We start from the raw sequence: 24,708 nt of genomic DNA, 5'->3' as shown, positions 1-24,708 counted from the left end.
AATCGTAATTAAAATAATGTCTATTCTGTGCTTCTCAGAGTGACCACAATTCCCTCGCTTCTCATTGGAGTGACAGTGTTGATAGGGTAAACCTGAAGGAATTATGAGAATATTTCTGTTTTCAATCATAGCACCATACTTTCTTATGAAATGTTCTTTTTTCCTCAAGCTGACACTCCATGTCAGCCTCCTTCCTGATGTGTTAGCATGAAAAGATAATGGAAATGTAGAAGCCATGTTTGCCAATCGTTGACTAGATGCCTTATGGGAGATGCAGCTGCAATTGCCCTTTGGTGATACTAATGAAGTTGTGAATAGCAAAGAAAATGTATATGTAAAAACAGTCCACAGATAAAACGACTACTGAAGGACAGAGCAACATATGTTATAATATATATTATGTAATAATATAATCTGACATTACATATTAATACAGTAATACTTATCTAATATATTATATATTTTACATATAATGTATTGTATACTTTATATATAATACATAATGTATTGTCATATATTATTTCTCACAAAGAGCTCATAGTGGTAATTTTAATGTATAAAATAACAAAATAGCATTTTTTTTTTGTACAGCATTAAAAAAATAAAGACTAGACCTTTAAGCCTGAAGGGTGGCTTAAAGCCAGGAATTTGAGGCTAGCCTGGGCGACAGAGTGAGATCCCATCTCTACAACAACAACAACAACAAAAAATAATTAGCCAGGCACAGTGGCACTTGCCTATAGTTCTAGCTACTGGGGAGGCTGAGGTGAGAGGACCACTTGAGTACAAGAGTTTAAGGCTGCAGTGGTCTATGATCACTCCCCTACACTCTAGCCTGGGCAACAGAATGAGACCCCATTGGCTCAAAAATTAATAAAATAATAATACAGTGTTTAAAAATGAGGTCTAAAGGAAAATATAAATCTCCATAGAATTACGCTAGAGCTTGGTTGATGTATATTGAAAGAGCCCATTTTTCTCAGTCTAACTCGAATCTCTGCATCCAGTGTTGACATATCCAGAATAGTGTGTAAGCTAAACTTGCATTGAAAGGATATCAAAGGATACAATGGGTTAATGTTTTGCCCAAATATCTTATTTGAGAAGAAAAGATAATTCCATGTCTTTTAAATTCCACCATCCACCTAAAGCCAGTTGAGTTTGATAATACAATTGGGCTTCCATCCAATTGTATTTCAGATCTGAATCATAGCTAACTATTCATTTCAGATCTGAATCATAGCTGTGGCAGTTCTGAATTATAGCTCATTTTATTAGAGTGCTGATACACTGACTAAATCTATACAATCCTCTTTTTCACTGACTAGTTCTGCTCCACAGGGATAAATATGGTACAAACAATGTGTGAGCTTCCAGAAACAAAAGACTACCATTGTGCTGAAATTTATTCTTGAAGACGTTTTCTATTGAACATGATAGTTCTGTTTCACCACTGACACTGGGTCTGCTGGTTATCCCCTCCTGCAATGTGCACACCAAAGTTTTAGTATTTACAAATTGAGTTCCATTACCAGCTTTTTTTTTCCTGTCTATGTGTTTCTGCATCCCAATTTGCTCCATATCTGAGCCTGAAGATCCAGGTTCAGTACATATAACATGATTCTTTTCATATTTAACTTTCATATTAAAATGACTTTAATACTAAATAAATATTTAAAATGTTATACAAAAAGGAAATAATGAACAAGATTTTAATACAACTCTGAAATGTTGTCTTGATGTTTACTGAACGTATTTAGAAATTATGTAGTACAAATGCTTCTTCTCCAACATTTAATTTTTGAAACATATTTTTAAATGAGTGATAAGAGCAAAAATTTTCTATGGTAGAATCACAGCAATTTATGTCATAACAAATGAAGTAAAGGATATTTAACCTTGTTGTGAGAAGCTCACTATTAAGATTAGGAAATAGTACTGCAATTTTGACATGAAAATTTCACTTGAAATTTTCCTTATACATTTTAGCCATGATTATTCTATCATATTTATTGAATGCTACAGTTAAATATGACATTATGCAGCAAATTTAACTGAATCCCTTTTTCATATGTCCACCCTGTCAATAATCATGTAAAGCACCAGGCATGGCACTATAGAGAGTAAAGATACTCTCTTAGAGAGTATAGTAGGAGTACACAGAGAGTAAAGTAGAAATTAGCACATAAGACCAGATATTATTTAAGTGCATGCATAATAGACACAAAAATATGAGCTCAAAACTGAGACACAGCTAAAGTGACTTGGGGAGTCAGAGGAGAGCTCAGTTCCATCCCAGGGATTAAGAAACACTCTGCATGTGAGAGAACATTGAAGACCCCTTGAGAAGCAGACAGGGTTTGCATGTTCAGAAGTCATAGGAAGACAGGGGCATTTTTGTCAGTAAGGACAGACTGGCAAAGGCACACAGTAAAGTGTAGGGTAATTGTAAAGAAAATAACTCATTATGGCAAGAGCATGAAATGAAAAGTAATGAGCTATAACATTGGTAAAATAATCTGAGGCATTTTCATAGAGAATTTTTTAATGTGAGGCTCCATGAATTATATTTTAATAGCAGTAATCATAGGTATTAAAAATCAGTAACTAATTCTTTTTCCTTAGTCATAAGCATGCAAATGCCAGATTATTCAAATCCTTGAATATGCTACATTCTTTAAACTTTTTAAAAAAATTCTTCTTTCAGTGCTAACTGCTTCCACACTACCCCAACCTTTTAATTTGTTCATTTCTTGGTCCCTGTAGCTGAGACAAGAGTTATCAAATATTATATGTTATTTCCTGAGTAGAAGTAAATATATGTTTGTCAACTGTGGCTTTAGCTGGGATAAATTGAAAGTAAAGAAATAAGCATATTAAAATCAACTATTTGTGTATTTGTGCTCTTAGAGTAAGGAAGATGACACAAAGAATAATCTTTTCAGTAGCGTTCTGCCAGGGAACCAGAGATGTGCATTTGCGTTAGCAAAGTTTCAAGTGTAGAGTTTCCTAATCTTTTGTTATGCAGAGAAGGAAAGATTGAGAGTTATGATGGTAAAGCTAGGGAACTACCTTGCTATAGCCTGGGATAAAGACACTAAGAGATTTCAAGGCTCCTAGCAGGTAATGGCCGCAGTAAACAAAGCTAGAAATGCATGAGTATAAATAATGTACAAGTTAAGAGTTGACTCTTGCCGGGCGCGGTGGCTCACGCTTGTAATCCCAGCACTTGGGAGGCCGAGGCGGGTGGATCACGAGGTCAGGAGATCGAGACCACGGTGAAACCCCGTCTCTACTAAAAAATACAAAGAAATTAGCCGGGCGCGGTGGCGGGCACCTGTAGTCCCAGCTACTCCGGAGGCTGAGGCAGGAGAACGGTGTGAACCCGGGAGGCGGAGCTTGCAGTGAGCCGAGATCGCGCCACTGCACTCCAGCCTGGCCGACAGAGCGAGAGACTAGGTCTCAAAAAAAAAAAAAAAAAAGAGTTGACTCTTAACAGTTAAGTTAACAAGATAAGAGATAACTAAACACTAAATGCATGTATAATCTTCTGGACTATTTGAATTTGTAAATAATTATACATATTTATCTTATGTTATTTAAAATATACATTTATATAGTTTTTATATTTATATATTTACTTTATATTTATATAAAATATAAAAATTCTAATATTTATATTAAATTTATAAATTTTACTTTCACAATTATATCTATCTAAATCATATTTTATATATAAACATGTATATTTATGTATGTATTATATATGCTTATATTATATTAAAATATATATTTTACATTATTTTCATTTACATAGGTTACATATATAATTTTTCATTTACATAGGTTACATATATAATGTAAATAATCATTTGAGTGAGTACAGCTAATCAAAGAAGCACTTGTTAGTGCTTTGCTTTTTTTCTAGATAAATATGAAATTGAGGTTAATGGAGAAATAAAATCTATGCAGTTAAAGTATATCCATTGTTTGTTGTTTGCATTTAACTTAGTAAATACAATATGAAATAATGATTAGGTTGAAGGACGAGATTAGTAATCATGTTACCTTACATTTTTATAGTATGCAACAATTTTAATTTATAGATCCCTAAATTCTATTAAAATTATTGACACAATATATTAGTTTTCAAAGTACATGTATTAGTCTGTTCTCAGGCTGCTAATAAAGACACATGCAAGACTGGGTAATTCAGAAAGAAATGAAGTTTAATAAACTCACAGTTTCATGTGGCTGGAGAGGCCTCACAATCATGGTGGAACATAATGGAAGAGAAAAGGGACTTCTTACATGGCAGTGGGTAAAGACAGTTTATACGCGGGAACTCCAGTTTATAAAACCATCAGATCTTCTGAGACTTATTCACTACCACAAGAACAGCATAGAAAAGACCATCCCCCAAGATTCAATTACCTCCCACCAGGTCCCTCCCATGACACATGGAAATTATGAGAGCTATAATTCAAGATGAGATTTGGATGGGGACACAGTCAAACCATATTATTCCATCCCGGCCAATCCCAAATCCCATGTTCTCACATTTTAAAACCAACCATGCCTTCCTAACAGTCCCCAAAGTTCTTAAGTCATTTCAGCATTAACTTAGAAGTTCACAGTCTAAAGTCTCATCTGAGAATAGGTTAAGTCCCTTCTGCTTAGGAGCCTGTAAAATCAAAAGCAAGTTAGTCACTTCCTAGATACAATGGGGGTACAAATATTGGGTAAATACACCCATTCCAAGTGGGAAAAATTGGCCACAATGAAGGGGCTACAGGCCTCATGTAAGTCCAAAATCCAGCAGGGCAGCCAAATCTTAAAACTCTGAAATGAACACCTTTGACTCAATTTCTCACATCCAGGTAACCTTGCTGCAAGAGGTGGGTTCCCATGGTTTTGGGAAGCTCCACCCCTGTGGCTTTGCACGGTACAGCCCACCTCCTGGCTGCTTTCTCAGGCTGATGTTGAGTGTCTGTGGTTTTTCCAGGCGCATGGTGCAAGCTGTCCCCAGGCACAAGGTGCAAGCTGTTAGTGGGTCTACGATTCTGAAGTCTGGAGGATGGTGGCCCTCTTCTCACAGCTCCACTAGGCAGTGTCTCAGTGGGGACTCTGTGTGGGGGCACCCACCCCACATTTCTCTTCCACACTGCCCTGACAGAGGCCCTCCATGAGGTCCCCATGCCTGCAGCAAACTTCTGCCTGGACATCTAGGTGTTTTCATACATCCTCTGAACTCTAGGTGGAGGTACCCAAACCTGAATTCTTGACTTCTGTACACCTGCAGGCTCAACACTACATAGAAGCTGCTAAGGCTTGGGGCTTACTCCCTCTGAAGCCATAGCCCAAGTTGTACCTTGGTTCCTTTTAGTCATGGCTAGAGCAGCTGGGACTCAGGACACCAAGTCCCTAGGCTGCACACAGTAGGGGGCCCTGGGACTGGCCCATGAGACCATTTTTTCTTCCTAGGTCTCCTGGCCTGTGATGGGAGGGGCTGCCACAAAGGTCTCTGACATGCCCTGGAGATACTTTCTGCATTGTCTAGGCAATTAACATTTGGTTTCTCGTTATTTATGCAATTTTCTGCAGCCAGCTTGAATTTCTACCCACAAAATGGGTTTTTCTTTTATATTGCATCATCAGGCTCCAATTTTTCCAAAATTTTTAGGCTCTGCTTCCTCTTGAACAACTTGCCGCTTAGAAATTTCTTCCAACAGATATCCTAAATTGTTTCTCTCAAGTTCAAAGTTCCACAGATCTCTAGGACAGGGCCAAAGTGCCACAAGTCTTTCTGCTAAAATATACCAAGAGTCACCTTTACTCCAGTTCCCAACAAGTTCCTCATCTCCATCTGAGATAAGCAGCACTTGGTCAAAGCCATTCAACAAGTCTCTAGGAAGTTCCAAACTTTTTCACATTTTCCTGTTTTCTTCTGAGGCTTACAAACTGTTTCAACCTCTGCCTGTTACACACTTCCAAAGTCGCTTCCACATTTTCAGGTATCTTATAGCAGTGCCCCACTACCTTGTACCAATTTACTTTATTAGTCTGTTATCACACTGCTAATAAAGACATACCTTAGACTGGGTAATTTATAAAGGAAAGAGGTTTAATGGACTCAGTTCCATGTGGCTGGGGAGTCCTCCCAATCATGGTGGAAGATGAAGGAAGAGCAAAAGGACTTCTTACATTGCAGTGAGCAAAGAGAGAGCTTGTGCAAGGGAATTTCTGTTTATAAAACCATCAGATCTCATGAAAATTATTCACTACCATGAAAACAACATGGGAAAGACCCACCCCCATGATTAAATTACCTCCCATCAGGTTCCTCCTATGATACATGGGAATTATGGGAGCTACAATTCAAGATGAGATTTAGGTGGGGACACAGCCAAACCATATCAGTACATACTATAAACAAGAGTTATTATTATTATTTTTGAGATGAAACTTGTGGGAGCAGAGCCAAGACATCTACATTGATACCTGAGACTTCTGTGTGGACTCTTTCTCCTGCATCAATCCACTCTCTGTAAATATGTTTACTATTTATGATTAGATTAATTTTAAGCAGCCACCTCACTTACCCAATGCAATAATTTAGAAAACTCAGTGGAATTTTGATTATGTTAACTACATCCTATGGGCCATTTTACCAGGAAATGAGTCAGAAGAAAACTGATATCTTGAGACCTCTTTTGGAAGAGCTTACAGAGAGAAAAAAGTTTCAAAGGATTAATAAAGCAGGAGCTGCTTTATTATATAGATTATTATTATTATTTTTGAGATAGGATCTCACTTTGTCACACAAACAGGAATGCAGTGGTGCCATCTGGGTTCACTGCAACCTCTGCCTCCTGGGCTCAAGAAATTCTCCTGTCTCAGCCTCAGAAGTATCTGGGACTACAGGCATGAGACACCATACACCGCTAATTTTTGTATTTTTAGTAGAGATTGGTTTTGCCATGTTGGCCAGGCTGGTCTCCAACTCCTGGGCTCAAGCAATTCACCCACCTTGGCCTCTCAGATCGCTGGGATTACAGGTGTAAGCCACAGTGCCCAGCCTATAGGTGAATTTTTATCAGTAAGTAAAAGTTGCTGAAACTCAACCTAGATCTTTTACCAGTCTTATTAAACAAATTAGAGGAGAAAGAGGATGGAGCTATTGGTTAATGAAATGAGGTTAATCAATTGAAATGAATGGGTTTACTGTTTTGATTGAATTTTGATTTAAGACATAATACCTTTTAATTTCAAGCAATGTGTTCACAAACATAGACATGAAGAGAAAATCTATATAAAGGTTTTTTTAATTTCTAAATTTTAATAGAATACTTCATTTTAAAATTAGTATTACAATTACAATTGGTACTAAACAAAATTATCTGAAAAAAATTTTCAATATAGCTATCACTAGTTCCATTTATTATTAAAACAAGAAAATATAGATTTCCATCTGGTCATGATTACAAAATGTCATGTAATGTAAGATTTACCACACATTTAATTTTAGCTCTTCAAGAAAAGAAAGGCTAAATTAAATATATCATCTATTTTAATGCATATTATAATTTTAGTTATGTACAAATGTGAACAAGTATAAATCTGATAATTGAAAAAATAAAATAATTTTCTGTAATAATTATAAGATCATTAAAACAATTAAAATTACAGTCAAGTCATGGTTATTTTGACTTTATTAAAAATAATATACAATTCTTGGTTTTAAAACTTACCTCTAGCACTTTTTTGCTTTGTAGCCCTCAGAAGTGGCTTAACCTTACTCTTATTTGGTTTCTACTTCTATAAAACAATAATAATAATAATACATATTTCATTAGAATAGTTGAGGGAAAAATTCAGCTAATGCATGTTAAATGATAAGAAAAGGCTTAGCAACCAAGTGTGGTAGCTCACAGCCTGTAATCCTAGCACTTTGGGAGGCCTAGATGGGTGGATCAATTGAGGTCAGGAGTTCAAGACCAGACTGACCAATTTGGTCAAACCCCATCTCTACTAAAAATACAAAAATTAGCCAGGTGTGGTGGCATGCACCTGTAACCCCAGCTACTCAGGAGGCAGAGGCAGGAGTATTGCTTGAACCCAGGAAGCGGTGGTTGCAGTGAGCTGAGATCGCATGCCACTGTACTCCAGCCTGGGTGACAGAGCAAGACTCTGTCTTAACAAAAAAAAAAAAAAAAAAGGAAAGTCTTAGCATATAGTAAGTATTCAATTAATGCTAGCTCTCATTATTATCATTATTATGATTTTATATAAACTGTTGTTCAATGTCTATGTTTATGAATGAGTAAATTAAAATACATTAATTAAAATTAACTAACTATAGCAATGTTTCTTGTTAGTCCGATATTCTAAATTTAATTAAAAAGTGTTTTATTTCAGAAAATACCTTTTTATGTGATGAAACTTTCAACTTTGAACTTTTACCAGACTTCACATCTTTGAACTGAATTTGAACATTTAAAAACATTTTTGGTATCTTTATCTTTGTTGCTACTTCTTAAATTTTTTTTCGTCTGTGGCTTGCTTTGTACTTGAAAGCACAAATTATTGAATATAATTGCTCTTGGACACCATTCCCTTCTTCCTCCAAAAAAATAAAAAATAAAAATTCATGGTTTTATTATTTCTTTTACCATTTCTTTTACCATTTTTTCTCAGTTCTCTAGTAAAGAAAAATCTTTTAAAGTCTATCTGATTTTATTTCATAATAGATCCGTTACTATTTCTTGAATTCTTTTCTTTTCTTCTTAACCATTATTAAGAATGGCATTTTTAACCCATAATGAATATTTTAGAGTAATTTTAAAGGATGGTTTTGAATGAAAGATGGGTGTTAGGTTTACTTCAAAAAGCCACTATTTTGCTTATAGTGACATTAAACCCACCACTACATCATAAAAATTTAACTACAAATTATATCAGAAATCCACTGATTCCTCTGTCTCCACAGTCACTATATTTACGGGCATCAACTTCACTTCTCAGCTTGACAACTTCAGTAACACTCATTGGTCTACTGCATTCCACTCTTCCCTCATTTAATTAATTCTTCACACAGCAGCCAAGATGTATGTTTTAAAATACAAATCAATCATTCCAAGACATTTATTAAGTCCTTCCAATGAATTCCTATTACACAATAATAAAAAACCTTTTTAAAATTATGAAATGAAACTCACTTCCAGGAAAATGTACGATATATAAATGTATAATGTAACTAATAATTATACATTAATACCAGCTGTCTTAGTTTTGGGTTTAACCAAGCTTAGCAAAAGCTTAAGACAAACACTTAGATGCACGCAGTATGTCTGGAAGGAACTGCCAGGGACCAGGAGCAAGGAGTGAGATAAAGGCAAAAAGGCCAAAATGAGACAACTCTATTGACATTACTCCTGTGGCAAGTACAAGTTCTACTCCATTAGGAACTCAGAGAAACATAAAGAATGGTTCCTGTAGTTGCCTGTTGAAAAGAGAGAATGGATCATTTATCCATCAGCTTTCATCCACATTTGTTGAAGATTGCCCCAGGGAGAATCTACTTTCCCACATGTGACGGACTTCTCAGGCCTTCACTCTTAGTGGACTCCCACTGCTTTACAGATAGTCCTGTGGCAGAAATCTGAAGTATGTACAGAACAATGGAGGTGAGATACCACCAACTTCAGTTCATGTTAACATGGAACTTTTCAATCCATTAAAGGTCAAAGTTAATTTGGTGGTCAAAAGGATGTGATATTGGGCAGCCCAAAACATCAATCAAAATCCATCCCATTAATTACTCACATATTCTGGTGCCCCAAATTAAAGATCCTCTTTAGAAAATTTCAAAATAGTGGTCAGGTACAATCTCAGTAAAATACTTATTCAAGAAAGCTGTTGTAACAAATTAGTCTTCTATAGAAGCTGTCTTATCATCTCCCTCTTTTACTCTCCTTACTAGCTTTCCTATACTTTCAGTGAACACTTCAGCTGATCTAGAATGCTAACCTTGTGGAGTGACCCAGACTGCCATACCTGAAAGATTTGGGCTATTGATTTCATTGTCCTTGCTGCCAGATATGGTTGCTGAAAATACCCAAACAAGGTTATTACAGGCCATGAAGCAAAAGATGAGTCCTCTGAGTTCAAGACGTATGTATACTACTCTTTTACTCCATTCTGTTGCAGAAAACTTCTCTTGAAAATAATTGGGATCAAAGACTCTATTCACTATGGCATTTACTGGTCATCAGATTGCTCAAAGTAACCAGGGGGCAGGGTTGCTGATTATTAGGGCTATCCTCAGTGGTCTGACATTGAAGGCTTATCTTCAATGCCACAGAAGGCACATACTTCCAAGGGTGTTCAGAATACTAATCTACTTCCTATTCTTCAGGATTGGTTAGCATGATATTAATAATATAAGACAAGTGTGAAAGTCTAAGGAATAATAGCATAATTAAGGCTCCTGGGACTATGTTATTTCCGAGAATAGGAGAGTCACCAGAGCCATAAAGCAAAGATGGTGAATTTGTACTGTAGTACTTTGCGCCTAAAAGTGAATTGGTTTTTGATCCTCTTTAATGATAGAAATTGGAAATAACACGTTTTTCAATTCAGTAACAGCATATCAAGTGCTACAGGATTTGTTAATTTGTTTAACTAAAGGGGCACAAGTTTAAGGAAGTACATCTAAAGAACGATAATTGGATTTGTGCAAGGACTACACATGCCAATTGATTGTGAAAAGGATGAGACAATGTCTCCTGTGTCCTTTGTCTTTGAAGAAAGTGATGACCTACCTCTAGTAGAATTCAGCTGTGAATCTGTCTGGTCCTGGACTTTTTTTGGTTGGTAGGCTAGTGATTATTGTCTCAATTTCAGAACCTGTTATTCGTCTATTCAGGGATTCAACTTCTTCCTAGTTTAGTCTTTGGAGGGTGTATGTATCCAGGAATTTATCCATTTCTTCTAGATTTGCATAGAGGTGTTTATAGTATCCTCTGATGGTAGTTTGTATTTCTGTGGGATCTGCGGTGATATCCCCTTTATCTTTTTTTTATTGCATCTATTTGATTCTTCTCTCTTTTCTTCTTTATTAGTCTTGCTAGCGGTCTATCAATTTTGTTGATCTTTTAAAAAAACTAGCTCCTGGATTCATTGATTTTTTGAAGGGTTTTTTGTGTCTCTATTTCCTTCTGTTCTGCCCTGATCTTAGTTATTTCTAGCCTTCTGCTAGCTTTTGAATGTGTTTGCTCTTGCTTCTCTAGTTCTTTTAATTGTGATGTTAGGTTGCCAATTTTGGATCTTTCCTGCTTTCTCTTGTGGGCATTTAGTGCTATAAATTTCCCTCTACACACTGCTTTGAATGTGTCCCAGAGATTCTGGTATGTTGTGTCTTTGTTCTCATTGGTTTCAAAGAACATCTTTGTTTTTAGCATGGGGGGTGGGGGAGGGATAGCATTAGGATAAATACTCAATATAAATAACGAGTTAATGGGTGCAGCAAACCAACGCGGCACATGTATACATATGTAACAAACCTGCACGTTGTGCACATGTACCCTAGAATTTAAAGTAAAAAAAAAAAAAAGTGAGGCCGGGCGCGGTGGCTCACGCTTGTAATCCCAGCACTTTGGGAGGCCGAGGCGGGCGGATCACGAGGTCAGGAGATCAAGACCACGGTGAAACCCCATCTCTACTAAAAAAATACAAAAAATTAGCCGGGCATGGTGGCGGGCGCCTGTAGTCCCAGCTACTAGGAGAGGCTGAGGCAGGAGAATGGCGTGAACCCGGGAGGCGGAGCTTGCAGTGAGCCGAGATTGCGCCACTGCACTCCAGCCTGGGGCTACAGAGAGAGACTCCGTCTCAAAAAAAAAAAAAAAAAAAAAAAAAAAAGTGATGACTTATGTGATTCTGGCAGGGATGTAGTATAATTTCTTATTTATAAACTTGGATACAGAGAGGTAATTTTAGTGATTTCCTCTCGGCCTCTTTTACATAAGGCAAATTATCTGTAGGTCACATATCCACTGTGTGTGATCTTTGCCACCTGGTACATATTTCATTGCAGTAGAGGCTAAAGGTGATTATAACCAAGGGAAGACCACAGACTTAATGAACTCACTGTGCAATAGATTTGGGCCAGGATTTAACTTCCCTAAACTTACCTCTAACAAAGGGGTCATATGGAAAATTGAGGCAGCACAGATATCGTATGTAATAGCTCTCAATATGTCTGGCTACTGAACTTTCCCCAATGTACAGTTATTTTGTTTTAAATGGGTTGAAGTTATTTTTTTAAAATAATTCGAGCAATATCTATTGTATGTATTAGAGGTAGTGTTGCAACATTCTTGCACAAGGAGACTCAGCCAAATATGCATTGTGAAGAAATTGAAATATAATTGATATGATTGACATAAAATTCACTTTTTATGTGTATAATTAACTGGTTTTCAGTATATTTACAAGGTTATGTAACCATCACCACTATATAATTTCAGAAAATTTTCGTCATGCCAAAAGAAACTCTGTACCCATTAGCACTCACCCCCTGTTTCTTCCTGCCTCATTCGATAGCAATCACTAATCTACCTTCCGCTTATTCTGTAAAACCCTTATAAATAGAGTCATGTAATATGTGGCCTTTTGTGACTGGCTTCTTTCATTTGATATCATGTTTTCAAGGTTCGTCCAAGTTGTAGCACACATTCATACTTCCTTCCTTTTAATGCCAAATAGTTTTCCTTTGTATAGTATGCCATCCAAAACAACAATATAGTAGGAGACCTTAGATCCAGGTAAATTTTAGTTACTTGGAGAAAAAGTATGATTTTCAAAAACTGGTGCATGAAACATTGGAAATCCACATTAAAAAATTCACTTTTTTCCCAGATCAAAATAGATTTACTTTCACTAAAGATAAAAACAGAAAGCAATGCCATAGCCTGTGTCTATATAATGCACACACACTGATAAATACATCTTTGAAATAAACAACGTACTCCTAAGGATAATTTCCTATAAAAACCAAAAGATACGTTTTATGACAGAAAACCAAAAATGAAAATTTATTTTATAGAAAAAAGAAAAGGCAGGAAAAGCTAAGATTAAGCCAATTTTGGCTTTGTTATTTTATCTTGTATATCTATTAAATTTTAATTTATATGTTTCTGTTTATATTACAAAATAACCTTTTTATTTCTAATTGAAATTTTTATACTTTCCTGTAAAGCCAGAAGAAAAAATATTAAATCCAAGTAATAAATTAATGTGAAAATGTAGATACTGGAATTGATAAATCTGACAACCTCAATCTCTAAAAAATAGATTAATTCATTATTCCTATTTTCAATAGGATCACAAAGAGAACACAACCATTTCTCAAATTTGAACTAGAAAAAAATGTATTAAACTTCTATATAAGAAAATAAGAATGTTAAGAGAATACTGTATAACACAATATTCCTTGAGGGATTTGAAAAGTTAATGTAATGAATGATTATGTGTCTTTATATTTCCTTTCACCAAAGACCCCTCTTAATAAAAGGCTTTTCAAGTCTAGCTAGAACAGCTTTCATGTGCCTTTGCTTTCATTGAACGTTTCTGGTATTGTTCCTTTCTTACCAGATAACTTCGTCATGAGATTTCTAGTTTATGAAACATACGTGCGTGTGTGTGTGTGTGTGTGTGTGTGTGTATGTGTGTGGCCAATTTTCTTAAATGTCCTATAAGAACTTGATACATCGCTCATTATTGCAGCTTTAAAATTTGATACCTATGCTAATGGAAAAGTGACTGAGGCAAGAGTCTCAATCAATGGAGTTTAATTGAGCCAAAGTTCGATGTAGCGCTTGGGAGAATCACAAGTCACAGGAACTTCTGTGACTTGTGCTTTCTAAAGAGCGTTTTGGGAACTCAGAATTTAAAGGAAAAAAAGCTGTTTTTTAACTAGGTAAATTTTTTACATTAAAAAATAAAAACAATAAAAAGAAAAACCAAGCAGAAGGGAAAATGGGACGGAAGGTGGGCCGGTAGGCAAAAGGTTACATTCCAGTGAGGCTCTGATTAGCCCTCAGTAAATCTACCTTTTACATTAGTTAAGGTAAACCTGTGAAAAGAAGAAGTAGAGGAAAAGTCAACTACGCATCAGTCTCAGGGTAAGAAGAAGGATGATTTCTGGTCTTGTTCTGTACCTGTGAAGATAAGCTTGTAGTTGACATTGTCATATTTACAGTGGATGCTTATAATGATGGCTTGTCTATGTGGTTTGTAAACTTTTCAAAATTTTTTTTCTATTGCTATTTTTCATTATTTTCCATTGCATTTTTTTAGTGATTTTCTTTATAATTATGCCTTTTATATTTTTTGTAGTGACCTATTTTATCATTTAGTTTCTTTTGTTAGTGTTAAATGCTAACATTTTATTATTTTTCTCATTTTTTCCTTAGAAGTTATCCATGAGCTTCTTCTACTTCAGTCTTTCTCCCTTCTCCAAATTATTTAATTATGTTATGTCTACTTGGTCAGAACATGGAACATTGACTTATTATTCTTTCACTCGTTTTTACTTTTCTTTTGTCTTAGTTGTATGATTAAACATATTCGATGTTCATTATCAGAACTTGTGCAAAGATATCCCCAGTCATGTCTTATTTGGGTGAAGCTCTTTTTATAGTAGGATGCTCTGGAAGACCCTGTGTGTATGATTATTCCTGAAATTTCATGTGTTTACAATCCTAATACAATAGCTTTGCTACTTGAAGAATAGCTTGGCTCCATATAAAACTCATGGATTATAATTTATTTTTTGAGGTTTTTGAAAATATTATTCACTGATATCTCCTTTGTATATTGTTGTCAAGTATTCTGAACAACCTAGCTGTCTTTCCATTTCAATTTTCTCAATCTTTTTCCCTGGATTCAAGTAATGTCATTGGTAATATCTATAGTGTGTCATTAGGATCAGGATTTTCAGTTACATGATGAGCCAGTTTTATTGGTAGATTCAAGGGTCTGTTTTTTTCTGGAAATTTTGCTCATGTTATACTTAGAATATCATTTCTGTCCTATTTTTCCCCCAGAGATGTTAACTGTATGTATGTTGAAGTTGGTTTGTTTATTATCTAAATATGTCACTTCTCTAATCCTTTCTACTTCTTAATTCCACTATTTAAACAATTTTTGGATTATTTTCTTTTCTTTCCTCAATGTATTTTATTATGTCTTTAGTGAAAACTATTATTTCTTATGCATTTTAGATTTAGTCTCAATTCTGGGATGAATTTCTGCCCCCCCACCTGCTTTAATTTCTTTCCTGAATTTAGTCAACTTTTGTTTTCACATCTTCTTATGTTTTTCTTATTTCTATTCTGGATTTTAAATCTTGATTGTTTTTTCTTTTATTTTGCAAGTAAAATAATATGTTACACTATTTTTCTTCTTTAGGATTGCTTTGTTATTGAATATTTTTATCTGCCATAATATTTTGATCTTTTGTTCAGTTACTATCTCTTTATAGATATTACCCAAAATTTTCCATTTTGAAATGTCATAGAATTTTCTTCTTCAGGAAAATGATCATATATAGTGATCATATAAAGTGAACTGCATTTTAAGTAATAAATTGGTGGTATTTAGGGAAGGGAGGAATTTGCCTTTTCTGATTTTCTAATTTTCTTCTTTCTAAAATTCTTAATGTTCACTTTTCTCTCCCTTGTCTTTTTTTCATCAACAAACCGAAATCTCCCAAGGATGTCACCCCTTCCCAGTCATCTCCCCCATTCCTAGAAGTAGTGCCTTCTTAAAATTGCTTTTGATTTCCGTAGTAGCCAGTGTCTTAAAAATACCAGATCTTAGGTTATTTTCCAGGTTTTTCCACTTAGGGAAATTTTGAGGTAATTTTTATGTATGTTGTACCATTGTCGGTCCCATGCTCCTCTCCTCTTTTCCATAAAAATCTACACCCAACTCTCTCAACCAGCATGCCCTGTGGATGCTTCTGCCTGTTTTGAATGCTTCATTACACATGAATTGTAGCTAATAGTGATTATAACTTCTCTATAATGTGTAGGTATGAAAGATAATGGATTATTTGCTCTTCATAACATGTGTGATATTGGTAGGATGTGTGCAACGACTGAGTGATACAGTAAGAATTTATTCTATCAATGTATGATTTTTTCAAAAACTATAGGCTAATAGAATTGATTTAATGAATATAAAGAAGACAAACACAATGGGACAATAATTGTGGGAGAAATTAGGAATATAACTAAGATAAACGTGCTCACATTTAGATGAATTTCTGATACACTGAAATTTGAAAAGAACTGTTACTTATTGAAAATTGGAGTGATGGAAAACTTCTCATTGTATTTTACAATGTTGATCTAACACTAAAATTCAAAGATGAAAATTAGCATAAAAACTTATGAATCAATTATGTGCACTCATGAACATAAAATCTATTCATTATAACAACAGAAAATAAACTCCCCCAAAATTGTATTATAATAGACCATAGAAAATTCAAATTTAATTTCAGAATACAGGAATTTGGCAAAACTAAGAAATGACATAAATATATCAAACAGAAATCAATATATTTAAAGGGTGGTGGATGAAATAAAAATATGCATCTCTTTTTAAGTTTATTAATATTTTTAAAAATCACATTTAACAGCTTGAGTATTGAGGATTTTCTTAATGTCAAAAGTAATGTCTATCAGGAAATAAGACTCAACTTCATATTAAATGATAGATTATTTCTTTCAAGAAATGTCCCAGTCTCTGAAGTCAACTATTCTAGAATTATTAAAGATGTATTCTGACTTATACTTACTATCAAAAGTTACAGTAGCATAATGAAAATGCCAGAATATAAATTTCTAATTTTATAATAAAACCTGGGGAAAATTAATAAATGCACTCTTCTGAAGATATACCAGTGCTTATGTCAAAATAACTCTTGAAAATAAAAAAATAATTCACAAGATTTGAGTAAACATGTTGAGACAGAATTAAGAAATATTTTCTTTAAACTCCAGATCACTTTTATTTCTTTCAGAATAAAAACATAGTGAAACCAGAAATTATCTGAGTCCCTTGAAGAAAAAATCATACTTTGTTTCCAAAGTAGTCCATAGTGAGGACAGTTAACTCAGATAATAACCAGCGTAAGACCTGTCTTCTGATTTCTACTCTACTCCTCTGTCAAAGACAGGTTAAATCTCCCTCTTTCTTCTGTCAAAGAAAAATTGCATTGAACATGTTAAACAGTCAAGGAATACTTTGTTCAAGACTATTTCAATTGGTGAGAAAGACTCTACTAAAACAAAAGTTAAGAGAATTTTTTTAGCATTGTGGAGAACAGTGAAAAAATATTAGAATAAGTTAAGGGAAATATTGGCTAATGTAATTAGGCCATGTTGGGTATTAATAACTGGTGCCTATGGAAGTTAAACTTTCACCATGACATATAAACTGAAAGGTAGGGGCTTGCCATGGTTTGATGCGCCCCCCAAAAAGCATGTGTTGAAAACTTAATCCCCACTGCAATGGTGTTTTGAGATGAGACTTAATGAGAGGTGATTAGGTCTTGAGGGCTCTGCCTTCATGAATTAATTAATGGAATCATCACAGCCTACTTTTCTTTCTCTCCCTTTCTCTCTCACTCTCTCAACTTCTGCCACAGAATGACAGAGCAAGAAATCCTTTGTCAGAGGCTGGCATCTTGATAATGAACTTTCCAGCCTCCAGAACGGTCAGAAATATATATATATATATATTTTGGTAAATTACCCATTCTTAGGTATTCTGTTGTAGCAGCAGAAAGTGGGCTAAGACAGAGCTCTATCTTTCTGCATGATTGCATTCCAAAGGGATGGCTTCAAGGTCCTTGAGAAAGACATTCCTGGATGGTAAAACTAGCAAGAAAGTGAAAGAATATTTACATCTCAAAGGAGCAGAGAAAGAATTTGTAATTGCAAGGTTTCTAAAGTAATGCTTTCAGAAAAGCGAGGTCAGGAGCCCATAGTCAGAAATAAATCCATCCAAAGTTTAGTCCAGTGAAAAGCAATATTAAGGTCATCTTGGTAAGTTTCAATAATTATATTTTCACTGACCTTTTAAAAATATGTTTATGTCTCTTTTTCCTTCCCCAAACTGTGAGCTTCTTCAGAATAAATGTTATATTAAATTATACAGCATATTATTTTATATTATTAATATTGTATTCCCCTCTCCCTATTCAGGCTCTTTGGTTATAGCTTCTCAAACTGATGTTGGTCTGGCTTTATGATTTGTTTTGTCCAAGAAAAAATTAGCTATTTGAGAAAAGTCTTTGTGCATTAAGACTTTCTCTCTTGCTGCTTTTTGGATCCTTGGTGTTACCAACTGGAGGAGTATGGGGTTAGTCAATAAGTGGGAAAGAGAACTTCATGGGACGAAAACAAAGTGTTCTAGCCTAGAACAAATAGCCTAGTCCTAGAAAAGATCTAGATCAAATAACCTGCCAAATGCCAGATACATAGTGTGGCCATCCTAGAACAATCAGTCTTAGCTGAGCTACCAGCATAACACAGATATTAGATAGACTGACCTACAATAAAATAATGACTGTACCGCAGAACTGAAAGAAATAATGAATATTTTCTTGCTAAAGCACGAAGTCTTGGGGGTTTTGAAAGCACTAAAAACTAATTGATAGACTACCTCTAGCCACTACCATAATGCTTATACTGAGTGTCTAAGTACTTTTCTGAATAAACAAGCAAGTTAATTACATAAATTTTGCATAATAAATTACAGCTGAAATTGGAGTGAGAGATCTGAATTAAGCTATATAGGAAAACAACTCATAATTTACATAAAGCACTTCACATAAAATCAAAGTTATGTTAAGGAACTCATAAAATAGGATATTCTCATCTAAGTTTCTGGTAGGGCCAGATTTGATAAAATTTGACCTAATTTTAGAAATGTATATGTTTACCCAAATAATGTTACAGAGTTGTGTATTATATGTTAGCCCGAGCATAAAGATAATTAGGGTGAAGCATCATCATTCTCCTTTATATGTTGTGCAGAGAGGCCACTCTTCAGTGTAAGTGTATGCGTTAATTTAGTATGGTCCTACATTTGTGTACTCTAAGAGAACCCTAACAATTAAAAAAGCAGGCATACTTGAGCTGACATTACTTAGGCATACACATGCAGATGCACACACCCACACACATAAACAAGGCTTATTATTTGTTACTCTAAAATCCATGCACACCCATGCTAATTAGTTCATGACTAATATATTCTCTCAATGTGGAAGTGTTTTTCTCTTACTCTCTGTCAAATATTTTATAAAAATAAATATTCATTATTAGTACAGGGTAGGTATTATATATCTATCCTAATTCTATACTAGAGATTATTATCTATCCTAACATCATTAGCAATAAGGTTATGCATCAGGAAAAAATTAACATTTTCAAAAAGTTAACAGTACCTATGTCTTCATAGTATTTATTACATTCAGAAATTTTAATTTACCTACCTTTCTTATCCATAGTTTCTAATCTTATGAAATAAGCATGCATTTGCTCTGTAGTAAGAAAAATAATTTTTTTCTGTTATTTAAATAAAATGTATATATCCTCATAGTTGAGTAATAAAACTTTTCATCTAGATAAGTTTTTTTAAAATGTGTAATACATTAAATTAAATTTATTGTGAGTACGAATTACCTATATTTATACTTTTAAATAAACAGGTTTTTAATAAAGTAACATTTATAGAATTGCAGTCATCGTTGTATTAAGAGTTCTAAATACTTTTATGTATGTTAGGCTGAACTGAAAGAGCCAGAATCGATCTGATTTTCCTTGATCTGTCCTCAAGATGGTGGATATATTTGGAAGTTAATTTTTACCATGTTGGAAAGATTTAACCACTGACCACCCAGTGAGTGGGTATAAATACACCAGCTTCCTAATACTCTGTTTGTTATTACAGAGGCTTGTGTTTTGCATTTTCAGAGTTTCTCCTTGGATTATTCTCCAGATACCACTACATAGTTGGCTTAATAGCCCACCTGTTACTGCTGCCTTTACTTTCCTGTATCATTGTTCCTCACCTACTCATTTTTCGGTCACCTCCCATGAATCAATAGAATGGAACCCTTAAATTAGAATCTGATTCTGACCCCCCAAATTATATCAATATGAGGAGCTTCCTTTGGCTCTGACATTACTATCAGGTGAGGTATATCATAAACAAAACGATTTTGTTGTGAATTTAGAATAGGTACACATAATATTACATATTTCTCTTATCTACATATAATTTTCAATAAAAAGTGAGTAACTAAAATAACTAAATCATATTGTAAGGACTCCGTTTCTCTTTTTCTTTCAAGACTAAAGGAAAATTCTATGCATGGTTTTATTGGGGTGCCAATTATAGACCAGAAGTCCAACAGCTGCTTCTTGAGTAAATTACTAATATAGAAAGAGAAAGAAAACTGGTAGGTATTGAGCAGACACTGTTGGAGGCACTGTTATCTTACTAAATATTGAAAACAACGGCGAGGCTTAGCAATGGATAAAGGATTAGATCTCAGACCGTCTGAAAACTTCATACTTCTGTGATAAGCTGTTCCAAATCTGCTGAAACCAAAATGAAATCAGGTTGAGAATATTTTACTATAACTTTATAAAATTCAGATTCTAGTTGTCTAAATATATATATATATATGAAAATATGTAGAACCACAGCAGCAAACTTTCTCAGTTTTATGTGTCTGTATTTCTCATACATTATGACTTATAAGTTCCTCAAATGGTAATGTCTAATTTTTTTCTTCAAATAAAGCATTCTTAGATAGCTGATATTTTAAGTCCTTATTTTTTTAAGCCATAAAGACAAAATCACTACTTTTTCATGGTTGTGATATTTAGAAGTAGAGTTATTATCCAGTTAACATTTTAGGTGGCCTTATGGCAAAACAGAGTTTATTTCAGTTATAAAATAGGGAGAACAGGTACTATCAAAACACTTTATATCTTTGCATGACATAAAAGCTCCATTCCATGAATAAAACTTTAGATTTTCTTCAAACATTAAAGTATTAGAGAATTTTTAGAATGATATTTTTAAGGCTTAAGGAGACATGACATTTTTTCTACAAAAATTGAGGTAAAAGTTATTACCAGTTACTAAATTGGAAATAGAAATGCAAAGTTGTCCTCCTTATTCTACCAGCTCAGGGGAGAATCACATCAGTAAGCTGTCTTACTTAAAATGGCAACAGACATCAAAAATCTATTCTGAAGGTAATAGCAACATGATTACCAATTAGGATTTAGGAACTGCTGTTAAAATATTACTCGGATATTCAAAATTTGGATTAGGAAAAAATCTCACATGTATCATACATATTGTGCAATTTGAGCTGAACTTTGGTGTATTCTTCCCATAAGCACAGCTACTATTTTCTACTTTAATAGAGGACTTTTGTGATTAGTCACCTAATATGAATTGAAACTACTAAACATGTTTCTTTCAATCCTTTCTGAATTGCAAGGAACCTGTGTCTTAAGTTGGAGGACATCACTCAATGCTACATGGAACACCATTGTTGATTAATTAAATATTCAGTAATCTAAAAATATCTATATAACTTAGCAACCTTGGCTCCTGGAAATCTTTCATTTCCCTTGAATCTTTTCCTGTTATTAAATAAGGGAAGTTTAAACATTCTAGACTTTTTTTTTTTTTTTTTTTTTGTGATGGAGTCTTGCTCTGTCGCCCAGGCTGGAGTGCAGTGGCATGATCTCGGCTCACTGTAAGCTGCACCTCCCAGGTTCAAGTGATTCTCCTGCCTCAGCCTCCTGAGCAGCTGAGATTACAGGTGCACGCCACTACGCCTGGCTAATTTTTGTATTTTTAGTAGAGACGGGGTTTCACCATGTTGGTCAGGCTGGTCTTGAACTCCTGACATCGTAATCCACCCGCCTCAGCCTCCCAAAGTGCTGGGATTACAGGCGTGAGCCACCGTGCCCTGCCTAAAGGTTCTAGACTTTTAAAATAAGAAAACAGCTGATCAACTAAACTAAATAAAAGCCTAGACAAAATCAACTGGGTTTACAATTCATAAAAGCATATAGCCGAATATCAATTTGATTGGGGGTGAAAAAAATAATAAACTTAGTCCTTACAACATCATTTGTATCTTTGCTAAGTTTAATTCTAATATAGTAATAGGGACACTGAAAAGTCTTTATTTTTCCTTTAATACTTCAAGATCCGCATAACTTCTGCCCCTTTTTGTATGTCACCTGGAGCCTTCCACTTCTCACACAATCTAGTCAAAGAGTTAGGGTCTTGTGACAATAAGAATTTAAATGACATTTGTTGCTCCAGTGATAGACACTTTACTGTACAAGCAAGAATAGCCATGTGCTGGATTCTGTGGGGTTTTGTTAAGGGCTTGCTTATTCACACCTGTCTTCTTTTAACTGTAAACATTTAGGAAACAGAAGTATCTTCACGAACAGATATTGCTCTCCGTAGGCCAAGTTTACTCTCAGTTGTAATGCATCAGTGCTTCAATAAGTTTGTCCTAATATAGTTGAAAATACAGTTCTCCATACATTTGAGTTTGCATTATATGAGGAGTGCTTCCTATTTTTTTGTTTGTTAGTTTGTGTTCTATAAATAAAAAGGGGTTGGAATTACACAATTTTTCATTCCTTTAGGTTTCTTTTTGCTGAATGTCAGTTGGTCTCCATGCCTCACAATAGGGCCACAAACATATTCATCACACATACACACAACACTCAGAGTGCATTCTCAACAATCATACTGGGTGATGTTCACATTTGAATAACAACATAGGTTAAAGGGTTGGATTCACTTATGAGTTTACTCACTTGGAATTTTAGTACTGGAATGGTCCATAGTAAATTTGAAACCCTGACTTTTTTTTTTAAAGTAAAAGCTACTTTCCTTTCTTTCATGCTATCTACATTTATCTCTTTTATGTTATAAATGTAATTGCAGATAGCATAAGCCATAAGAAAATTCATGTAAAATTAAATACATTTATAACGAGGTTAAAATGATAAAACAAAAAAGGAAAGCAAGATATAACAACCAATATTAGGTTACATATATACATATTTTCAATCTTTCATACACCTTATACTGGGTAAAAATTTTTTATTATGTTTTCTGTTAGCCAATATGAAGAGGGAAATAGTTACAGATTTTACAAGTTTCATAAGACAACAAAACAGATACTCAGAAGAACACTTATTACAATCATTGAGGCCAGGTCAATGTTTCATTGAAACGTTTTCAACATGAGAACACTATGTAATGTAATTAATTAATTTCCTCAAAATAATCCACCTAGTAAAAATGCCTGGGGGACTTATAAGGCTACTTCTTGTTAGAACACAAATTACAAGTTTGCCTTGGGATATCTGTAGAGAGTAAAGAGTCTAATAATTAGAACCATACTTGCTAGTGAATGCAAGAGTGAAATCTTAGAGTGGTGGTTCCCTATACTTCTCAAGAGTATACTTCTCAGGTTGAACATATATTAGACTGGTATTTCTCAACTTTTTTTCATTGTTATCCATTTAAGGAGAGAATTTGATATTTTTCTAAGTTTTTCCTAATTGTCCCTCCCCTAAAGAAAATTTCAATAGCATAGATATACTGTATATCTCTTTAGGTGTTGCATGTGTATCTCTGCTTTATACATAAAAGAGCACTCTTGTTTTGCCTCCCTATGCCCCAAAACCAATTTTTCATCTATTGTAGGCAATATCACATCCCACTGAGGAAGCATGTGCTAAAGAAACAGACTTTTCTCTTGCAAATATTAATTCTTCATGATATAATTTCCACACTTTATTTGCTCCACTCCCAGATCCACAGACCGAAAGAGTAAGAAAAAAAGAAAGTGAAGTGTATCTGTTACTACCATACATACAACTTGGTAAAACACAATTTAGTAAAGACTATCCAACAGCAGATCAATTAAGTACTACTTGTTCATGTACCCATTTCTCTTATAACCTACTTCAGGCGAGTTTTGAATATATAAAGAAATTCCATATTCTTCTCAACTACCTTTCAAAATGTGTTAGCAATGGTAAGTTCAATATTGTACTAACAAATTACTGGTGTGCACCTAGGTAATCTATATCGGAGTAAAATGCAGAGATTTCATGTATTATAATGAGGGGTTAGGCAGACGGTTTTTCTTTATTTCTTTTTAATCCTTCTGAAAATTGAGAGTTTAACAATGGACCCATAGAGGAAAATCAGGGCCCCTGGCCAATCTTCTGGATCTTGAATTGTAAAATATCTAAAACAAATTCCTTCTGAAGCCATTGATTTCCTGTGCAGTAAATATATCCTTTAATGGAAATGGTGGGGTGGTCTCCATTTTATAATCCCTATGTTCCACACAAGTTTGTCTGTGGAATAAAGGACACACACACACACACGATTTGTAGTTTTTAACATTTCATTTTTCCGCTTAATTTTATATGCTAAATTTAAAAAGAAAAAGAAAATTGATTTTTTCAAAATTAATTTTTGCCTTAGAATCCAATCTCTAAGGATTTTATATTTTGGTATTTATTTTTATGGGATAAATGTAACCTTGATAAAGTC

The sequence above is a fragment of the Symphalangus syndactylus genome, chromosome 2 (genome assembly GCF_028878055.3).
Source record: "Symphalangus syndactylus isolate Jambi chromosome 2, NHGRI_mSymSyn1-v2.1_pri, whole genome shotgun sequence".
In the NCBI taxonomy this organism is placed as follows: Eukaryota; Metazoa; Chordata; class Mammalia; order Primates; family Hylobatidae; genus Symphalangus; species Symphalangus syndactylus.
Note: the sequence above shows the minus strand (reverse complement) of the source record.